Source organism: Protopterus annectens, chromosome 7.part0, assembly GCF_019279795.1.
Source record: "Protopterus annectens isolate FY-2018-M chromosome 7.part0, PAN1.0, whole genome shotgun sequence".
NCBI lineage: Eukaryota > Metazoa > Chordata > Ceratodontiformes > Protopteridae > Protopterus > Protopterus annectens.
The window spans coordinates 1,032,983,402-1,033,005,095 of NC_056739.1; the positions used below are offsets into that span (position 1 = coordinate 1,032,983,402).

At 37.1% G+C, this 21,694-nt stretch overlaps 1 long non-coding RNA gene across 1 annotated transcript in view; it reads left to right on the plus strand.

Moving 5' to 3' along the window:
• Positions 1-1,406: 1,406 nt before the first annotated feature.
• The window catches only part of LOC122806831, a 935,371-nt gene continuing 915,083 nt past the window's right edge, over positions 1,407-21,694 (plus strand). The window contains exon 1 of the long non-coding RNA XR_006365561.1: positions 1,407-1,541. This is a non-coding gene — a long non-coding RNA (uncharacterized LOC122806831). The remainder of the gene's footprint in view (positions 1,542-21,694) is intronic.

The window sequence follows — 21,694 nt, forward strand, 5'->3', positions numbered from 1 at the left end:
TTATAGAACTATAGGTTCTAGTAAAAGATTTATGAAGTCTAGGGAATCAAAAATGAAGAAGGCATTGTTTGTTAGTTAGATTAGACCCAAACATGACTATGGAATAACAATATGGAAACCCTATAAGAAAACAAGTATGAGTAAACTGTAATGTGTACAGCAGAAATATACCAAGGGTGTCCACGGATGTGGAAATTTAAGTTATTATGAAAGACTAAAATATCTGAACTTGTACAGTCTCTCTTACAGATATCTATGAGGAGGTATTATTCAGGTATATAGGGCATTTGAAACAACCACCTCTGGGAATGTTTAGGGTTATCCAAAAGTACTAGAGAATCATCAGACAACCTATTTAGAAGATTCTATGGGAATGAAAGGTGTACTAATTGGTTCTCTGACAGAGTAGCTGATGCTTGGAACAGACTACCAAGTTAAATTAAGGCAAGTACTACTTTAGATATTTTTAAGAACAGACTGAACACTTATTATGGAAACAAGTGTTTTGGTATATTGGCAAGCTGGAAGGGCATTGATGTCCATGCTTGAAATATTTGTATGTATGTATAACATATCATCTTAGCTGCTTAAACACATAGGGTTTGCAGCTCACCAGTGTCTAGGCTAACCTCCCTGCCGGTGATGAATGAACAACACTTGTTTCTTTAGTAGCTGCTAGCCCAGTGATGATGTAACTAAGTGGGCAAACCAAATAATGTACAAATGATCATTAATTAAGCCTGCTAGCTAAGCATGCTGCAAAAGCAGAAGAAAACATCAAGAATTAACAAATTTATGTTCTTATTATTAATAAACCTGATAAATGTTAAACTGAGCTAAAACAATGCCTTCGCGTACAGATTTTGTAAACAAGCAGACTTTTATCTGCTTATTTTTTGTATATATATATATATATATATATATATATATATATATATATATATATATATATATATATGTAGGTTCAGTACTAAATATCGAAATACCACAATCCCGACATTCTAAATACCGACACCCAGAATATCAAGATTGCAGAATCTCAAAAACTGTGAATGGAAATTACCGTACAGTACAGAACAGGAACTTTGCCATTCTCTCCACTGTAGTGCAATCTTGGAATTGGTATATTTAAGTTGCAGGGGGTGTGCAGGGTGCAGGTGGGCTTGCCCCCCTGCAAAAATGTTATTAGTGATGGTTTTGTGTTTTAGTTTTTTTTTTTTTTTTTTAATTCGAGATTCCACAATCTCGAGATTCTGTGTGTCTGTATTCAGAGTGTCAGGATTGTGGTATTTTGATATTTAGTAGTGAACCCATATATACACATACACATTAAGGTCTTGTAATACAACACATGATTTAGTTGTTGAATATTAATCTTGTCATCTGTTTTTCCCCCCTAGGTACCACAGATGAAAAGTACAGAATATCACATTCGGTATTTTAACTACCTTCTTTCCTGAATATTCAGTATTTTGAATTGCCATAATCTGCAGAGAGTCAGCTGATCTCACCTCTCTAATGGACAGTGAAATATACAGTCAGTAAGTGATTAACTTAATACGCTTGCAAAAGTAGGTACAGAGGGCGTGCTGAGCTTGTGTTATTACAGCTTAAAGAACTGTAATTATCCTGCCTAACATTTTACAACTTGTCCGTGTTAGCCACTTTACAACAATTTTATACAAATGATTAAAATATGATGGGAGCGTTTATTTGAAATAAGACAATTAATTTCATTAATTTAAAAACAAGTACAATGATTAGGAATTTTGATAAGGATGACCTTTTTGCTAGAGGTATTTTTAAAGTTGAATTGTGTTGACACTTGCAAGAAAACTGCATGCTTGAACAGCTCTGTAGTTTATGAATGCATTCATTTGGAAGCGTAAACTAAATTATTTTTGATCAACAAATTCTGGTGTTAAAGTATACCGTATAAGCAACTTTTAATAATTTAGTTACAGTCCAAAAATGTAACTATCTGCATTGCAATGTATAGTAACTGTGATTTCTGACTTGATAATATAAGCAGTTACTGACACCTTAGAGAATTGTTTACATATCTGCTGACTCTGTTACATTAGAAATCTCATTTGCTTAATGCTAATTGTATATACCCTCTCTCAGAATCCTATCATTGCATTCAAAATAATTCACTCTCCACTCCACGTCTTTCTTTTATAAAAGTCCTTACTTTTCCTTTCATACAAAAATGTAGAAATTGTGTGTCAGTGCTTTACATACTGTTTGAGGTAAAAGACCAGTTGATTTTACTTCTAAAGCATCTCTGAGCAATACTTTTGCAAAATACTCACCAGGCAAACCATCCACAGTAAAGTTCTCTCACAGCTCTCAGCCTTTTAGCATTCATTTTCATCTGTAGACATCCCTTGTACCCACCAGTTATCACATCACATCTCGGGTATCTTACTGTTAGAAAATAAAGTAAAATAACTCCCACAGAATGTATTGATATATTTATAAAACCATGCAGCAATAGCTCTCAAACTTTTAGCTCGAGTTATGGAGAAAGACAAAAATATAGAAAAGCGACATAACATCATGGACAAATTTTAAATATTAATCTTAAAAAAATGTTATTAAAGAATGACACATGCTCAAAAGTCCACATCACCTCAGCACACACTTATATAATGGCAGAATTCAAAACAACAATGTATAATCTTATAAATCAGCTTCTCATTCATTCATTTAATGTAGTTTATTTTTCTCAACCAGTGATGAATAAAATGTTATCCAAAAAAAAAAAAAAAACGAGCTCACTATCCTTTAAACTGGAGAGCAACACTCTTTGCAACTGTTATTCAACTGTCGTAATAGGATGCCCTCCATCTTGTCTGAAATAATAATAAAGTAAATGATAGTCTCTTGTAACGAATCCTCTGAAAACGTTTTGAGACTTGAAAATATTGCATAAAAATGTCAGATGTCTTTGGAAAACTGATAAAAGAACCAAGAATCTAATTAATCCTGCCATTGTCTATCATTTTTGATCTGTCAATTAATAGCCAAGGCTGTTATATAATGCAAGAAAGCAGCTTTGAAACTCAGCTTTGACTGTTTTTCTTTAATTGGAAGATCATGGCAAGTATGACTGAGATGATTACTGTTATCTACAACAAGGTACCCTGTGCATTCTACCATCTAATGGAGGTTTACCTGATAACCAACAATTAATTTCTCCATTATGTGGCAGGAGGACCTCATAGCCCAATGAATGTTGTCCTTTATGCAGGTCCATGAGCGCTAGAATTCCTTATGGACTATATCATATAAATGGAATTAACTTGTCCAGTATTAAAGCCACCAGCAGCCATTCCCTCTGTCTCTGTGCTGTGTCGTGTACTTGTGCAGTGTGCAGTGTGCAGTGCCACGAATGGATAAGCTTGATAAGGTGAATTGTTTGAAGTATGATAAACTAGCGTTAGCGCAGGGTTTAAGCACATAATCCTGCTCTGAATACAGTAAGGTGCAGAGAAACATGCCCTATGACTTCTGTTGCTCTATATGAATTGTGCTGGTAGTACTGTGCATTGTTAGTGTATATAGACCCCTGATCCTCTAACTGCATCACGGGTATGAGCATAATTTTTCTGAACCTTCCATTGAGTTTGATTTTAATATTCTTGTTAAAAAAATCTAAAAATATTGCCACCACAAAATATTTTGTGAAAGAATAGTCCTCTGTTCTATTAATTGTAATATGTAGACAAAGGCAGAGGATCTAGTCCATATATCTGAACATTTAAAGTGCCTTTATTCACCCAATTAGTCTACATGATAGTGAAGTTATTACTTCTGACTAAAGCATTTGCCCATAGCCTAGCTACTAAACAAAGAGAGCTCCTAGGCTTATCAGAGGGTCGTTTGTAAATGGAAAGCTGTTTGACCCAGGTGTGTATACTATTAGGATCACAGACTTTGTTAGATGAGGGTCCTAATTACAACTTCTTCTGGTGTTGAAAGAGATAAAGTTCAGCCTCAAATTCCCAAAATTCCCCATTACGTATCTGAATGGTATATCAGGCAGTCAGAGTTTATTGAAAGGTTTTTCTAAGCCCCTATTCAGTGCCCTGTTTAGCCCTGGAGCTTTATCCAGTGTCATAAGTTGAATGGTTTTCTTATTCCTCTTCTTTAATTTGGCTAACTTGACAAAAAAGGATGTTGGAATATTGTTTAATTTTAATGATTCTATATAAAGGTTCACTTCTCCCCCTGATTTGTACCAGATGTACTCATAGGGTGAAAATGCTCACATTGGGACTCCTCAAGAGGATTTCCCAGGGATTAGATACAAGTTTGCTATTCTGTCTATGAATCTAGGAAATGGACATTTCCTTAGCTCTTTCTTGGCACTTTTTTGACCAACATCCTTTGCAATCTTTATCCCTCTAGTCCACTAGCATTGCTTAAATCTTTCCCGTTTAGTATGCACTGAGCAGAATTGTAAAGCTGTGCATGATCTTTCTAAGAACCAGTATGGTTCCATGTAATATAGTATATTTATAATCACTGCATCTATATCAAGATTCTAGTCCATGGAGTTCCACCTCTTTTTGAGCCATTTTAATTTGCATATTAAGCCTATTTAATTGATGATTTAAATAGTGGCACCAGGCACACAAATGCACCTTGAAAATTGTCTAACAAGGACTTCTATTGTGGGATGTGCATGAATGATTACACCAAAACCATCTACCCTTTTCCTTATGGTTTCTCTTCTGTTGCATTTCCTGAGCCATAACAGATCCATCCTCCACTGGAATGTCTGTGTAATCATTAGGTGAAACAGGATAGATAAGAACAATGTTTTATAATCCATTAGAGCTGCTAAAATAATTTGGGCTGATTCTACTTTATGTGTGAGAAACTTAGATGTAAAAACATATCCTTGGCTTCCTTATGTAGAAGAATGCTCTGTCAAAAGGGTTTTTCACTCTCCCACTATCCTCTAAGCCCCACTTTGAGCTCATCTTCCCAAGAACAGATAAAATATTAGATGTTTAATGGACACCATCTGAGGTGTGGTCAAGCCAGGGATCACAAATTATATTGAAGTTCCCTCCTCACAATGTACAGTCTCTGTGGTTTATGTGCTGCCTCATTTTTGCCACAAGGCTCAGTTAGGGAAGTGTGCCATCATCATTAGAGCCATATAAGTTAATTAGCCACATTAACTGGTTTAGCTGCCTATATTTAAGGATAATTCATCCACCCTCTTTATCCTTATAACTTAATCTATCTGCCCTCTTTGTCCTTATAACATTGTTCTTCCTTCCCTTCCAGGGGCAAATGAGTTAGAATGGCCACATCTCTGTTGGCTGAAGAAGCATGATTATGAGATACTTCCCTGCACTGGGACTTATTGATTATGAGAAACTTCTCTGCACTGGAACTTATTGATTATGAGATACGTTCCTGCACTGGGACTTATTGATTATGAGATATTTCCCTGCATTGGGACTTATTGATTATGAGATACTTCTCTGCACTGTAACTTATTGATTATGAGATACGTTCCTGCACTGGGACTTATTGATTATGAGATATTTCCCTGCATTGGAACTTATTGATTATGAGATTCTTTCCTGCACTGGAACTTATTGATTATGAGATACTTCCCTGCACTGGGACTTATCGATTATGAGATACTTTCCTGCACTGGGACTTATTAATTATGAGATACTTCCCTGCACTGGAATTTATTGATTATGAGATACTTCCCTGCACTGGGACTTATTGATTATGAGATACTTCCTTGCACTGGGACTTATTGATTATGAGATTCTTCCCTGCACTGAGACTTATTGATTATGAGATACTTCTCTGCACTGGGACTTATTGATTATGCGATACTTCCCTGCACTGGTACTTATTGATTATGAGGTATTTCCCTGCACTGGAACTTATTGATTATGAGATATTTCCCTGCACTGGAACTTATTGATTATGAGATATTTCCCTGCACTGGAACGTATTGATTATGAGATACATCCCTGCACTGGAACTTATTGATTATTATTCTTTTTTAATGTGGTCTCTTGAAGAAAAACATATACAAGATTTCCACTGTAACAGCCACTTGATAACTGCCTTGGCCTTAATCTAATTGCACAGACCCTTAACATTCCAAGAGGTTTGGAGAATTGTTGTTGGAGTGTATGGATTCACCTGGGCTAACTGCCTCTTATCACCAGTAAGTATCTTCCTGGAGTATTACTACCTGAAAATTAGGTAAGGAGTCAGAAGGTTTTAAAGGAGACTAATGTCTAACCTGTTCTTGGTTAAGAAGCAGTTAGTGTACTCTCCTTAATAAACTACAAACCCCATTGTGTAGGTAGCCTTATAAAAATCTCATAGGGAGAGTCTCAAATCCATAAGCAATAACAGTCAAGGCTTTCAGCAACACTACCAAGTGAAGCTAAACCTTGACTATGTGCAAGCTATGTGGTTTAGGGGGACTTTTTATTTACAATAATAAGCACCCACGTTCTACTATGAGGGACCTGCACTAGATCCATTATTCACCACATGTTCCAAAACATGAACAACAAACCTTTCTGCTAAAGTACATCTCTAATACAAAGAGGCAGCAAGGACCTCCTTTACTTAGGCCCTATTGAAACAGGTTAGTAGAAAGAGCACACTCTCTCTTCAGTTAAAACACCCTCAACAGTGAGCAAGGTCTGATGTTATGAGCGCCTACCCACTTTTTATGACATCATCACTAAGTAGATGAAATGTTCAGCAATAAGAAAAACTTATTTAACAATGCATTTTCATATAAAGATGACCAACAATGTTTTTACTATATCAAGAGCTATAACTCCGGTACAACTCCTTTAAACAGTAGCTAAAACACACACACATACATGCACACACAAACTTAAAATCCAGTGATCATGGCTGCTTCAGTCTGTGATCTTTGAAGATATGTTTTTTTCATTAGTCATTGGTACAGATGAAGTCCCAAGCCAGCTAGTTTACACCTCTTAGATTGCCTCAGTTGTGATTTCCTGGCCCCTATAGTCCATTACATTTTCCTTCACAGGTGATGATCCAAATGTTTGAATGGGAGATTACCTGCATCTGTTGTGCTAAAATGTTTGTGCCTAGCCCCCACAAAATTTGCTGGTTCGGATATTGGTTTGTCTATGGCTTTCACTTTTGTTAGGCACTGGTGATTTAATAATTGCTCATGTAACAAGACGTTCCCTTCTCATGATGTAAGGGCCCCCAGTAGCTTTAATAACCTCTGCATGTACTTTTCTCTTGTGTTCTATTTCCAAGTCTTTCCATTTTTATTTAGTTTTATTTGATTCATGTCTGTTTACTGGGGTAATACACTGATAAGTACTGACCAATTTCAGGCTCACTCGGTGCCTGCGAGGAGTAAAAACTGGAAGGTCTGCATGCCTTTCATGATTTAAAGCATGGATGGATACCCAAGGCTCACACAAAAGTTCCATTCACATGACCAGTTAAGGTGCGAGAGTCGTGTATTTGACAAAGAGAGTGGCACTATAAATAGGAACAATTATTTGTGCTTGTCAAACAGTTTTTATGTCAGTGTTCAGTTCTCCTGCTTGATACAAAATTAGCTCATGACTGTTGTAGTCCAGGCTCCTGAATATAAAATTACTGGGGGGGGGTGACTTGTGTGGTTTGAATTCTATGAACACGCTCAATAATGGGGTGTGATCTGTGCCTGATAAAGCTTTTATCTCATTATCAGTGAACTTCAGGACATCCATTCTTTCAACTCTTTCAGGGTGGCCAAGGATCTGTGTTCTGTGTTCAGCATCATCTAACTTGGGCTCCATCTTAACTAAGTTTGATTGTAAATCTGTAATGTTTTCAGAGAGCCCAGCTAGAGTAGACCTCTGGTCCTTTAACTCTTCCTGATGCAAGGAAATGACTTGCTGTATTGAATCCAGCCACTGGTCATGTTTACTAGAAGTGATTTTTATTTGTTGGATGTAGGCTGTTGCCTGCATTAGCTGAGTGATGGTATAAGAAAAATGTGTGTGACTCTAATATTGTCATGTAAATTCTGTTCTGTAGCAGCCATCATACCCAAGCTGCCATTACCTGAGCTACTGAGTAGAAATCAATTGACAATTTAAACAGTTAACAGGTAAACAATAAATAATGATTTAGCTGAAACAGACTGCAAACACATTTTACTCTGGTTGCATTACTTCAAAGCACATAAATCAGTCCAGTTGTATGGTAAGTTACATTTATTCTGTATGTCATTAACAAGCTTCTTTTTAGCCCATTTGTAACTTGCACATGCTCTAAAGCAACTCTACTAAAACAACAGATTTTGCATTAGCATGCATTTTCTGAAGGATATAGTAGATCAGTATGTGTACATATACTTTTAAGAAGCCATCCAAGGCTTGCACAAGTGTATAAATACTGAGCACGTGCAAGTCTGACTGCCATTTTGTAGTTAGCCATTGAGATGTAAGCATGTATGCATGTAAGGTCTGTCAACTAATTTGTTCATATTTAATGATGCTGCTGTCCATCCTGATGTCTTTCTGTGTATTAAAGGATCTAAACGAAAGCCCAGCTTCCATGTTTTATGTGTTAGAGACAAACAAGCGACATGGTGCCAGAGGTGGCATGTCTAAAGGGCATGGAGTCTGAACCGGCATATCCAAAGGACATTAATTTAGAGGCGGCATGGCAAAAATGACTAAAGGCGCTTGCTTAGAACTGGTGAAATACAGTGGTGGATCATCCCTAAAATGTGCAAACTTCACAAAATAGGTTAGAAATGAATTTCAGATATTAAAACTTGCTCAGCACTATTTCTTTTTTGCAAAATATGAAACTTGGCATACAGAACATTCTAAACGATATTCACATAAACCGATATGTACAATATTGATAAAAATATTCAAATTACTATGGAAAATGTTTGAAATAAAGTCCAAATTGCATAAAATTAATAAAATAAGGGGAAACGACCGCATTTTAGCAAAGCATGTATTTTTCATATTAAGCAAAGATATTCAAGTTATCAGAAGTGTATAAAGTGTTCACATGTTTGTGCAGTGTTACAGTAAGCTATTTTGCAAAAGTGCAGCCATAACAGGGCATATTTCACAAAGTGCAGTATTTCAAAGAGTTTATTGTGCATTTGAATGTTGTTACAAGCTCACTGAATAGTTTGTTCATACATAATTACAAGGGCCATATTTTCAGTGTGTTTGTGTATACTTCGTGGGCATGGCAGATGGATTACTAAATCCCATTGCACTTTTGTTTGACAGTAATATTGCTGAGAACTGGAGAGTGTTTGAGCAGGAGTGCGACATTTTTATACAGACTGCGTTTTTTGATAAAGATGACTATACAAAGGCATTTATTCTACTTAATTTAGCTGGGTCAGTAGCTATAGAAAGGGAATGGTCATTTGTGTATGCACCTTCTATCTATACAGGAGAGGGAGAAACCATCATATTGTCATACCGGGTGAGTCAAGGGAGGACCCAGAGTGCTTAAAACATAAATTTAGAGAAATATGTAACCCCTAGACAAATGTTACAATGAAAAGACACTTATTTTACACAGGGGTCAAAAGCCTGGTGAAACTTTTGGAGCATATATAACTGACCTGAGAAATAAAGCTAAAACATGCAGATTTGGTGATTTAAGGGATGAAAAGATAAAGGACAGACTTTTGTGTGACATGAAAGATGATGCTGTGAGAAAGATTTTGCTTCATGACAGAGATTTAACTTTGCCTAAGGCCATTGAGATTTGTCAGATATATGAGCTCACAGAAAAGCACACAAATGTGCTTACAAATGAGAATAGCTGTAGAAGACACAATGATAAAGCTCATGTTGATGGTATGCAGAACATAATTAAAAGAAACAGGCCCAAGCACATGTCAGCAACTGTAACCCCTGCAGCACTTACTGGTAAACCCCAGAACTTTCCTGCAAATTTCAGAGTTTGGAGATTCTCAGTGAAGCATAAGACTGAGTCAGCAAACTCAAAGCATGGGCCCCAACTTAGTTTCATTGCCAGCTGTTGATAGTGGTGGAAATCATGAATCTAAAAGGAAAAAAATGTTTAGCTTTTGGTCAGCAATGCCACAAATGCAATAAATGGAATCATCTCAAAAAATTTTGTAAATCAAAAGGACCACATTTTTTGTCAAAAGGGAACATTTTAAGAAATGAGTTGATTAATTAGAAAAGTAGGGTCGCAGGCCACTCTTTATATTGATGGTGTGTCAGTGCTTCATGAAACAGTTAATGCAGTAGATTTAAAGGCAAAGAAGGAAGTATTTTGTAGTGTTCGAATAAATGGCAAACCCATAGAGCTCAAAGTTGATAGAGGTTCTAAGTGCAATGTTATGTCAGCAGAAACATTTGTTAGTGTGTGTCATGGTGAAAGGCTTGATTTGGCAAGGTGTGTGAAGCTTGTTGCTTGTGGAGGTGAATAAATTCAGACTGAAGGCTCAGTAGTGCTTTCATGTTACTCTGCTGGAAGAAGCTCCAACTTATTATTTTATGTGATCAATAGGCACTTTCAGTAATTATTAGGGCTCAGAGACAGTTTGAAAATGGGACTGCTTTCATGTAATAAGGAAGTCCATCAAGTGAGCTTGAAAGACTACTACTCCAATTTTGCCCAGCACACTTTTTCTAACTATGCTGATCTTTTCGAAGACAAACTAGGCAAACTTCCAGTTGTGTACTCCATGAAGTTAGACCCAGAGGTCAGTCCAGTTATCAGGTCAGCACGTAAAGTTCCAGTAGCCATACAGGGCAGAGTTAAAGCTGAGTTATAAAAAAATGGTACAACAAGGTGTGATTTGTCCAGATGAAACTCAAACTGAATGGGTATCTTCCATGGTGTTAGCTCTTAAGAAAAGCTCAGATAACATCAGAATATGTATTGACCCAAGAGATTTGAACAAAGCAGTAAAAAGACCTCATCATCCAATATGCACAGTCAAAGAAGTCACAGTTTGATGCCAAATGCCACTATTTTTTCTGTCTTAGACGCAAAGCGTTCATTTTGGCAAATTTTGCTTGACAAGAATTCTCATTGCTAACTAATTTCATTACTCCATTTGGCGGGTACAGATTTCTGAGAATGCCATTTGGGATAAATTCTGGAAGTGAAGTCTTTCAGCATGCAATGGAACAATTTTTTTCTGGGTATCCTTGTGCTATCATACTAGTGGGAGGTCATGATGAAGCAGAGCATGAGAGAAACCTCAGAAAAGTTCTAGAAAGTGCATGTCAAGTGAATTTTAAGCTCAATCCACATAAATGCAAATTCAGGCTACAAGATGTTACTTATGTTGGTCATTTATTTACTAGTACAGCCTTACAACCAGACCCTTCAAAGCAAACAGCCATTCTCGAGATGCCAACTCCAGACAATGTTGATGCCTTGCAATGTTTTCTTGGCATGGTCAACTACCTAGGCAAGTTTATTTCAGACTTGAGCCAACTTTCAGCACCACTCAGAGAGTTGACACATAAAGATGTATCCTGATCTTGGTTAGAGCAACACCAAAGAGCTTTTGATGTCCTGAAACAGAGAATTGCTAGTCCACCAGCTCTCATATACTATGGTGTTCACAATCCAGTTAAACTTTCCTGTGATGCTTCGAAATTTGTTCTTGGTGCAGTCATTCTGCAAGGGGACCAACCTGTTGCCTAGGCATCCAAACTGAGATGCAGTATGCCCAGATTGAAAAAGAGCTTTTGGCAATTGTGTTTGCATGTTGGAAGTTCCATGATTACATTTATTGTAGACCTATCCAGATTGAAATAGACCACCAACCTCTAGTGACTATCTTGAGAAAGCCTATGCATTCAACTTCAGCCAGACTGCAATGTATGATGCTGAGATTGCAAAAGTATAATTTCAGTCTTGTCTATAAGAAAGGCAGACTTCTTTATCTTGCTGATACATTGTCCAGATCACCCAGAAATACTTGCTGATACATTGTCCAGATCACCCAGAAATACCTTGACTTTGAAGTCATGGAAGTGAGAAATTTTTCTTCCACACGTCTTGATGAGCTGAGAGATTACACAGCCACAGATCCAGTTTTACAAAGGCTCAACCCCTATATCAAACAAGAATGGCCATCAAAGCAATCTAGTTTCCCTCAAGAAGTGCAACCTTATTTTCCATACAGAGATGAGATTCTGTCTGATGAAGGTATCATAATGAAAGGTCCGAATGTAATTCTTCCCAAGTCCTTGCAGCAAGAGTACATTACTATTCTGCATCGTGGTCACCCAGGAGTTGAATCTACCAAAAAAAGGGTGAGAGACTAGTATTTAGGCCTTCTATGTCACAGACTTTGAGAGAGCACTTTCATCTTGTTCAGTGTGTAATAGTACTAAGCCACATCAACAGAAGGAACCACTTCAGCTTAACCAGATTCCAGAACTACCTTGGCTGACAGTAGCCACTGACATCTTCAAGTGGAATGGTCAACATTATTTGGTGTTAGTAGACTCTTACTCAAATTGGTTGGAGATTAACTTACTTCCTAACCTAGAATCTCAGTACAGTCATTACTTAGATGAAACGTCAATTTGGTGTTCATGGTAGTCCACACAAAGTTATTTCTGACAATGGCACGCAGTTTATAAACCAACAGTTCAAAAAATTTGCTGAAGAAGGAGACTTTACTCATGTCACAAGTAGTCCTGAGTACCCACAGTCAAATGGTTTGGCAGAACATACAGTTCAAAGTGCAAAACAGTTACTAGAGAAGTCAGAAATGAGGTAATAGTGATGTTTTTCAGAATCTCTCGAATCTCAGAAATGTACCTCGTGATAAACATCTTGGTTCACCTGCTCAGAGACTACTGTCGAGACAAACCAGAAACACATTACCAATCAGTAGTCAATTGTTGGTTTCATGTGTCAAGAACAACAGATCAGTGAAAGCCAATCTGTTGAAGAAGCGTTTAACCCAGAAGTCCTACTACAATTAGACCAGCAAACCACTCAATAAATTACGAGAAGGAGAAATGGTAAGGATGCAAACATCCAAAGGTTATGATTGGATTGGTGTTGTGAAGAATATTGGTCCAGAGCCAAGATCATACATTGTGGAATCAGAAGAAGCGATCTTTAGGCAGAATCAGAACCATTTGAGACCGATGTCCGAGCCTATACCACAGCACATAGCCTGAGAGAAAGACTCTTTATTTGTGTCAGTTGTCTGGTGTTCCAATTCCAGAGACAATTCCAGAAGACAGTCCCATTCCTGTGACTAATCCAGAAGTTTCTGATACGAGTTGTGCACCACAGACTATCCCTGTTGCTAAATTTGGTCCCAACTGTTATGTTATGCGATATGGTCACAGCTCTAAACCCTGTAGCAGCTATTAAGCAACTTGGACATGAACATTGTGTTTTGTTTCTAATGTATATAGTAGTGCATGTCTAACTCTGATATTGTTTTGTACAAAGGGCGATCTTTTTAAGAGGAAGAGCTATCCAAGGGCTTGCACAAGTGTATAAATACTGAGCACGTGCAAGTCTGACTGCCATTTTGTAGTTAGCTGTTGAGATGTAAGCATGTAAGTTTGTTTGTATTTAGTGATGCTGCTATCCATCCTGATGTGTTTCTATGTATTAAAGCATCTGAACAAAACTCCCAGCCTTCTTGTTATACGTGTTAGAAATGAAGGAGCGACAGATATAAAGTCTGAAACTCAAATGTCTGACATTATTTACTGACCGTAATCCACAACACTTTGCTAAAAGCAGAAATTTTATGTGGAACAGATTGGAGATAAGAACAAAAATCTTGAACATTATGCAAAACTCGGGACAGTTGTGAGGTCTGCACCCTCCTAGCAAAGTACTCTCTCTGAAGAACAAATGGACATTTGGCAGTGTGCATCCAGGAGCAGCTCAGAAGAAATGGTTCTTGAGATGACGAGCTTTGTCCTGCATAGGGAACAGTCCCTACATCAGAATGCCAGATGCACTTTCAGACTACATTGAGAAAGTGCCTAATTTTTTCACCTAAGTGTTAGCTAACACTATTTAGCCTTGGGTGTAAGGGGCAGTCCATGTGATTTTATTTCATTCACCTGTGTTGCTTTAGGTTAGACTTTGAATTTTTCTTTTCATACCCTACATCTTCCGGGTCAGTCAAACTTTCATAGTCCCTTCTGGCATGACTCATAACAAAACCACTATCTGAATGGAAATTGTCATCAGATGCCAACTAAGTGACATATGAGCTTCTTCAACTCTAAATAAGCATCAAAAGTTCAGCTAAAGATGCATTTGCCCAAGCCTACAAAAAACAATTTTACTGCAGTTGTCATTTTTATAGCACATATTGCATTCTGGTTTATGCAGCCCCCTCCTTTTCAAAACAGATGAAAGCTCATTCCTCACTTGGAGTCCATCAGTAACTGCCAGCAAAGCAAACACCTGTAGGATTATTTTTATTTTATTTCACATTTGTTTACCAGAAGGCCTGACTGGGCTAGTAGCCTATTTTCAGCAGAGGCCCTGGGAGAAAAGCTCCAAAATGTTATGATAACAACTTAATTACTTTAAAAAAATGTACAACTTCAAAGCTGCTATTTATTTTAGATTTACTGTTTTATAGCTGCATGCTGTCTGTTCTGGGAATTGAATAGTTAAGTGCATTGATGTTCTGAAGGTCAATGCACTTAACCAATCACCTACCCCATCCAGTGCTAAGGATCTCCACAGGCCATTATGTTTTAATTTTATGTGTTTAATTAAATTAACACAACATTTCTTTACCTAAAAAATTTAAATAAAATAGAACTGAAAAATTTCCCTGTTACATGGTTCCCAATCCTTTGCTGGCCATAGACCCAATCCTGTAACAAACATTTTAAGTATTGCATATAATCAAAATCTACTTGACTAAGCAGTCTTGTAATTATGTTCTACTTTACTCTTGTCTGTAAAATATGTTTTGCCATTATTTGTTACATTTTGGGTATTGTCCAGGCTGACCTTTGATGATACCCAGTTTAGTACAGAAGTTCAAGTTGTTAAGGACGTTTTTGGAGAGAGGGTATCCAAAAAAAAAAAATCCTGGATGAAATAATGCATGCTATTTTTACAAGGGTAACCATGGATTTATGGATTTTATGCCAATTTTAAAAACAGATTTCCACAGTGTGACAAATGATGGATTAAGGCATCGGGACTTAGATCAAAACAAGAGATTTCCTGTTACCCCTTTTGCTGCATCTTATTCAGGTAACAGTGAGATAATTGGTGTTTTGAGAAAACATTGGAAAATAGTTGAATGTCTTGGAACATCCCTAGAATTAATTGGTACACATCCATTGACTGTATATAGTAGAAAGTCTAACATCAAAAACATTATAAAAAGACTCATTATGGTTGAAACCAACAGTTCAAAATCTACTGGGAGATAAGGCAGTTGCAGTCAATGGTGATATATTAATATTCACAGTGTAGGAGACATGTATAATGGCATGATAAGGTGGACAAAACCTGTAAGATACAATTGTTCAACATCTATTGTGGTATAAATTGCAGTATGTGCCACATGCCCTTCTTTTTATATACGCAAGACAGAGAATCTTCTACATAAAAGTATATGCCAGCATTATTATTGCATTAGTAGTTCAGTTTTTAAAAATGCGCTAGCAAAACATTATAGTGAATGCCTAAATTTTGATTGTTTTTTTTTCTATTCTGGAAAAGGTGGACATCCAGGAGAGGGGAGGGGATTGCAAAATGCTTCTGGGCCACAAAGAAACAATGTGGCAGCTCAGGGCAAATGCCTCAACCCCACCAGGAATTAATGATTCCATCATTATTTCACACACACTCACAAATGCCTCAACCACACCTGGAATTAGTGATTCCCTCATTATTTCACACACTTTTAAGCTTAGAGCAAACAGGATTTAAGGATGGGTCCTATGGTATCAAGTTTAATATTTAGAAATGTATTCATTTTTTTTAATTCATCGTTTATGTTTTTTCTTTTTATGATGGGATTAGTTTGATTGATTGTTTTGATATGGTAACTTAGTGAATTCTCTTTTCTGATTGGTTTTTGTTACATCCCCTGATGAAATTGTAAGTTTTTATAAAGACAAGGAAATTAAATCTGATGAAGTCCTGATATCTGGTGAGATAAAAGTGCTTAACTTTTTATAATTTTATTTAATAAACAACAGTTTATTTTATTCACGGCCATCACAGTCTTGGTTTATGTGGACTTTGAACATATATTTTGATTTCTCAGTTTTGTTTGATGCCTGCTGGTACTCAGCAGTTTGTTTTTGTCATCTTTTATATATTTCTTGTATAAGGAGAAACAGATGTGTAATAATTAGTGTTGCTGCATCATAACTCCTGGATATCTTATTTATTTCCTGACTGGGGTCCCATCTGTATGGGATCTACATGTCCTCCTCTCCTCAGTATGTCCTGACTTTTTTTTTTTTTTTAAATCTTCTGGGTGCTTCTCTTCCCAGTCATATACAGTGAGGTGAACTGACAAGCCTCTAATTTGTGCATTGGTATAATACTTGAGTGAGTTGTGCTGGTACCTTGCAGCGAACCAGAATCCCATCTAGGATTGTTGCTATTCCTTGTGAGGTTAAATGCCTGTTCTATTGTAATTCCAAGTAGGATAGAGGGGAACTGGAGAATGAATGGGTAAATTAAGGAATGATAATTCTGGCATCTAGAGACTGATTAATAGTCAAAACAGTATCCTGTATGTTAAATGACAGAGAAATTTTTTAGGCTTACTGCTAAAATATTTGTATGGCAATTATAACTTGATTGATTTATATTGTTTCAACTTGTAAACCAGAGTAGTTTGCTGATTTCTTTGTATAATTTTCAGATAAGTCAGGATAAGGAAAAAAGACAGAGAGACAACAAGAAAATGCAGTAAAAACGTTGAATATCTATATCTATATATATATATATATATATATATATATATATATATATATATATATATATGCACAGCACTTAGAATATACTGAAACCATAAGAGAAGCTGAAAGGCTAGTATAGATGTATAGATATGGTGTTCTGCAGGGAAGATATACTGTGTTAAAATAAATAGAAAGGATTTGTTTTATGTAGAGCAGAATGTTTCAGGTTATATTATTTGTCTTAAAGCACTTGCAAGTTGTATCCCTGAATATGTTTTTGTTTAGGGTTACCATGAATTATTGGAATTAATTAGTTTTTAATGTGTAGACCAGGATCACTAAGCTTGTAATACTAAAGTCAAGAATGTTAGGTTGGTATAATTTAGTTCTGAGTGTTTTAAGGGCTGTTATGGAAGGTGGGTGTGATCTAAATGTATATGCTGTAATATTGCAGACAATGTGAATGGCTTAGATCAGTTAATTTAAATATCAGGGATTTTAAGACTAGTTTCAGTCTAGGTGTTACTGGAAGATGAGCAAGCCATTTTGCTTTTCTTGGGAGTAGTGATGTTCTGTTTTTGTTGCTACATAGGTGACTAATCCATTTATGATATCCATTGTGTGTTGTATTGCCACAATGTTCTTTACTGATGCAAAGACAATTAAACATAGTCCTTATTCAAAATGCTGAAGGAGCACCTCATTTCCAATTGTTCAACTTCCTTGCAATGACCATGATCTTTTATGAACATCACTAGGTTTAAACTGATATTTTTAAAAGTGAATATTCTAGGAAAATGGTTCATTATAGGTGAATTTAACCTGAATATGCATATTTAAGCAAGAATGGGCAGTTCATTGGAATAAATGGAATAGTTATTTTAAATGGTGATCCCATAAACAGATTTATCCATTACATTTTTTTGTAAGAAGGCTGCATATTTCAAGATATCTGAAAAGAATTGTCGTAGCCTATATGTTTTAAGATACTGTATATAGCATGGAAGAATATACTAATTGCTTAGTTTTTATATGAAGGGGCTTTAAAAGGTGTATATTTAGGTTCATAGGTAAGTACTAGGTTAGCTGCCCTAGTGGCCCATTTTATGCCTAGCCATTTTTCATTTTTGAGCTACAGATAACCTATACCATTTATTTATAGACTGACCTTGCCAATCCCATGGTCTATAATTTTTATTATCCCAATAAAAATAACTGGGATCATACCATAAATACATTGAGGGGACCTGTGCATAGGATAAACCATTTAGGAGCTGCTTCTGTCCATTAGCAGTACAGGGAACAGTCATAGGGCAGATTTTCTCTTTCCTATCCATAGATCTAAGTTATACTTGAGTATGGACAGGAATGAACTTTGTTTAATGTGAATGGGGAGTCTGTTCCACAGCAGCAGTATCCTCTGCAAGATATACCTGCCCCCCCAAATGGTTCTGTTGATGATGCAGAAGAGGCTTAGATCCCTATATTGAGTATTTCTAATGCCATTTCAGTTGTTGATCTGCAGTAAATCAATCAGTAATGGATCAGAGGATGCCTTGTGTACCAGACACAGGCATCTCTTCATCTTAAGATGTTGAGTATAGTGTCAGGGCTTTGAGTTGGTCCATGTAGGATATGATGTTTAGGCCTTGTATCCTTTTAGCATGGTATCTCTGTGGGAATTCCAGTTGTTGCTTGCATGTGTCTGGGCAGATAAATGCCAAAGGGGCCATATTCAATGATTGGCCTAATGAGGGCTGAGTGAAGGGGGACAATGACATCCCTATGTTTATAAGCTGTGTAGAATGCAGTATAGAAGAACACGTAGAATATATATGATTAGCATATGGTCAGACAACGAGCGTAAGCATGAAGACTAATGATGCATAATATCAGGTCCTGTTTTAAATGTACTTATTCTCTTCCTGCAGTCATAGATGCAGATCCTTTGTTTAGCAAAAGCTGAATCATTACACTATTCCAGTATGACATGCAGTTGTTGAGAATATGCATACAGTGCAAGTAGTTACAATACCTTCATTTGTAATTGCTTGCATTTGTGTGCCTAACAGTTCACTGTTAACATTGTGAAGTTATTTCAATATCTGTTATACATGCACAGTACAAGACATGTTTCATAATTATGTGTGTAGTAGCGTGGACTTTCTATGGCAACAAACAAGCTCCACGTGGGTTTACAGAGTGGTCCTAGCAGCAGGGAACTCAGAAAAGCAACTACCTTCTGGATTTAAGTATCTTTGCTTTTTTTCACTTGAAATAGCTTCTGTAGCTTACCTTGAACTAGCCTGAACTGTTTTTTAACTGATTGCTGCATTATTTTAAAATCTGCACTTAAAGTTACATTTTAGTCGAATTTGATCGAAAGTTTGCTTGTTTGTTTGTTTAATTTAACTGTGGAGGCTGCCCATTAAAGTGTGCTAGCCTGTGTAACTAATTTACAACTGTTTCTGCATTTTATGTGTGTTTCTACCAAAAAAACAAAAAAACAAAAAATAATCCTTGTTTTCCCGTCTTCCTCGACTAGTTTAGACCAGTTTACAGGCATTGCTGTATTCTGGGCTGTGGTGTAGTTCCTGTGTTGTCCATTACCTTACTTGGATAGAAGGAAGTTTCTTTGCTCACCAGTGGGAGTGGGGAGCCTTGAGCAGCCTACCTGTCCTTGGGGGAAGAGACCTCAGCACAAGAAGCTGTAGTAATTGGTTGTTTGGGACAATTTCTAGCTCTTTTGTAGTTCACTGTTTAAAATCCACCTCTGGGTGTTTTTTCTGGCTATACTGCTCAGACAAGCTCCACGTGGGTTTACAGAGTGGTCCTAGCAGCAGAGAACTCAGAAAAGCGACTACCTTCTGGATTTAAGTATCTTTGCTTTTTTTTCACTTGAAATAGCTTATGTAGCTTACCTTGAACTAGCCTGAACTGTTTTTTTAACTGATTGCTGCATTATTTTAAAATCTGCACTTAAAGTTACATTTTAGTCGAATTTGATCGAACGTTTGCTTGTTTGTTTGTTTAATTTAACTGTGGAGACTGCCCACTAAAGTGTGCTAGCCTGTGTTACTAATTTATCACTGTTTCTGCATTTTCTGTGTGTTTCTATCAAAAAAACAAAAAAAATCCTTGTTTTCCCGCCTTCCTCGACTAGTTTAGACCAGTTTACAGGCATTGCTGTATTCTGGGCTGTGGTGTAGTTCCTGTGTTGTCCATTACCTTACTTGGATAGAAGGAAGTTTCTTTGCTCACCAGTGGGAGTGGGGAGCGTTGAGCAGCCTACCTGTCCTTGGGGGAAGTGACTTCAGCACAAGAAGTTGTAGTAATTGGTTGTTTGGGACCATTTCTAGCTCTTTTGTAGTTCACTGTTTAAAATCTGCCTCTGGGCGTTTTTTCTGGCTATACTGCTCAGACAAGCTCCACGTGGGTTTACAGAGTGTCCTAGCAGCAGGGAACTCAGAAAAGCGACTACCTTCTGGATTTAAGTATCTTTGCTTTTTTTTCACTTGAAATAGCTTCTGTAGCTTACCTTGAACTAGCCTGAACTTTTTTTAACCGATTGCTGCATTATTTTAAAATCTGCACTTAAAGTTACATTTTAGTCGAATTTGATCGAAAGTTTGCTTGTTTGTTTGTATAATTTAACTGTGGAGGCTGCCCACTAAAGTGTGCTAGCCTGTGTAACTAATTCATCACTGTTTCTGCATTTTCTGTGTGTTTCTACCAAAAAAAAACAAAAAAATAATCCTTGTTTTCCCACCTTCCTCGACTAGTTTAGACCAGTTTACAGGCATTGCTGTATTCTGGGCTGTGGTGTAGTTCCTGTGTTGTCCATTACCTTACTTGGATAGAAGGAAGTTTTTTTGCTCACCAGTGGGAGTGGGGAGCCTTGAGCAGCCTACCTGTCCTTGGGGGATGTGACCTCAGCACAAGAAGCTACTCAGAGGCGATCTCTGCTTAACATACAAGGCCATGTCAAACCCAGAGCTGTTGGACATGCTACACTTAAAGAAATCCCAATCCCTCAGAGCTACACGCTCCAGGGATCTAAACCTTGTCATCACAATAAACAAAACATGCTGGAGGGATAGGTTCCTGACCCAGAGACTTCCCAGACTCTGGAATAGATTGCCCATACATGTCAAGCAGAGTGCCTCTTTGGACCTCTTCAAGAGGAACCTTGACGATTGGATGGGAGAAAGGAAATTCACCCCAGGGATCACGTCAGTCGCCCTGCTAGACAGGGGTCCAGGAAAGTAAATAATGTGGGAAGAAATAGCCAGGGAATTGTTATGGCTAGGCTTGTATAGGCCCTAGGGCTGATAGCCTAGTACCAACCTATGAACCTATGAACCTATGAATTGGTTGTTTGGGACCATTTCTAGCTCTTTTGTAGTTCACTGTTTAAAATCCACCTCTGGATGTTTTTTCTGGCTATACTGCTCAGACAAGCTCCACGTGGGTTTACAGAGTGGTCCTAGCAGCAGGGAACTCAGAAAAGCGACTACCTTCTGGATTTAAGTATCTTTGCTTTTTTTTCACTTTAAATAGCTTCTGTAGCTTACCTTGAACTAGCCTGAACTGTTTTTTAACTGATTGCTGCATTATTTTAAAATCTGCACTTAAAGTTACATTTTAGTCGAATTTGATCGAACGTTTGCTTGTTTGTTTGTTTAATTTAACTGTGGAGGCTGCCCACTAAAGTGTGCTAGCCTGTGTAACTAATT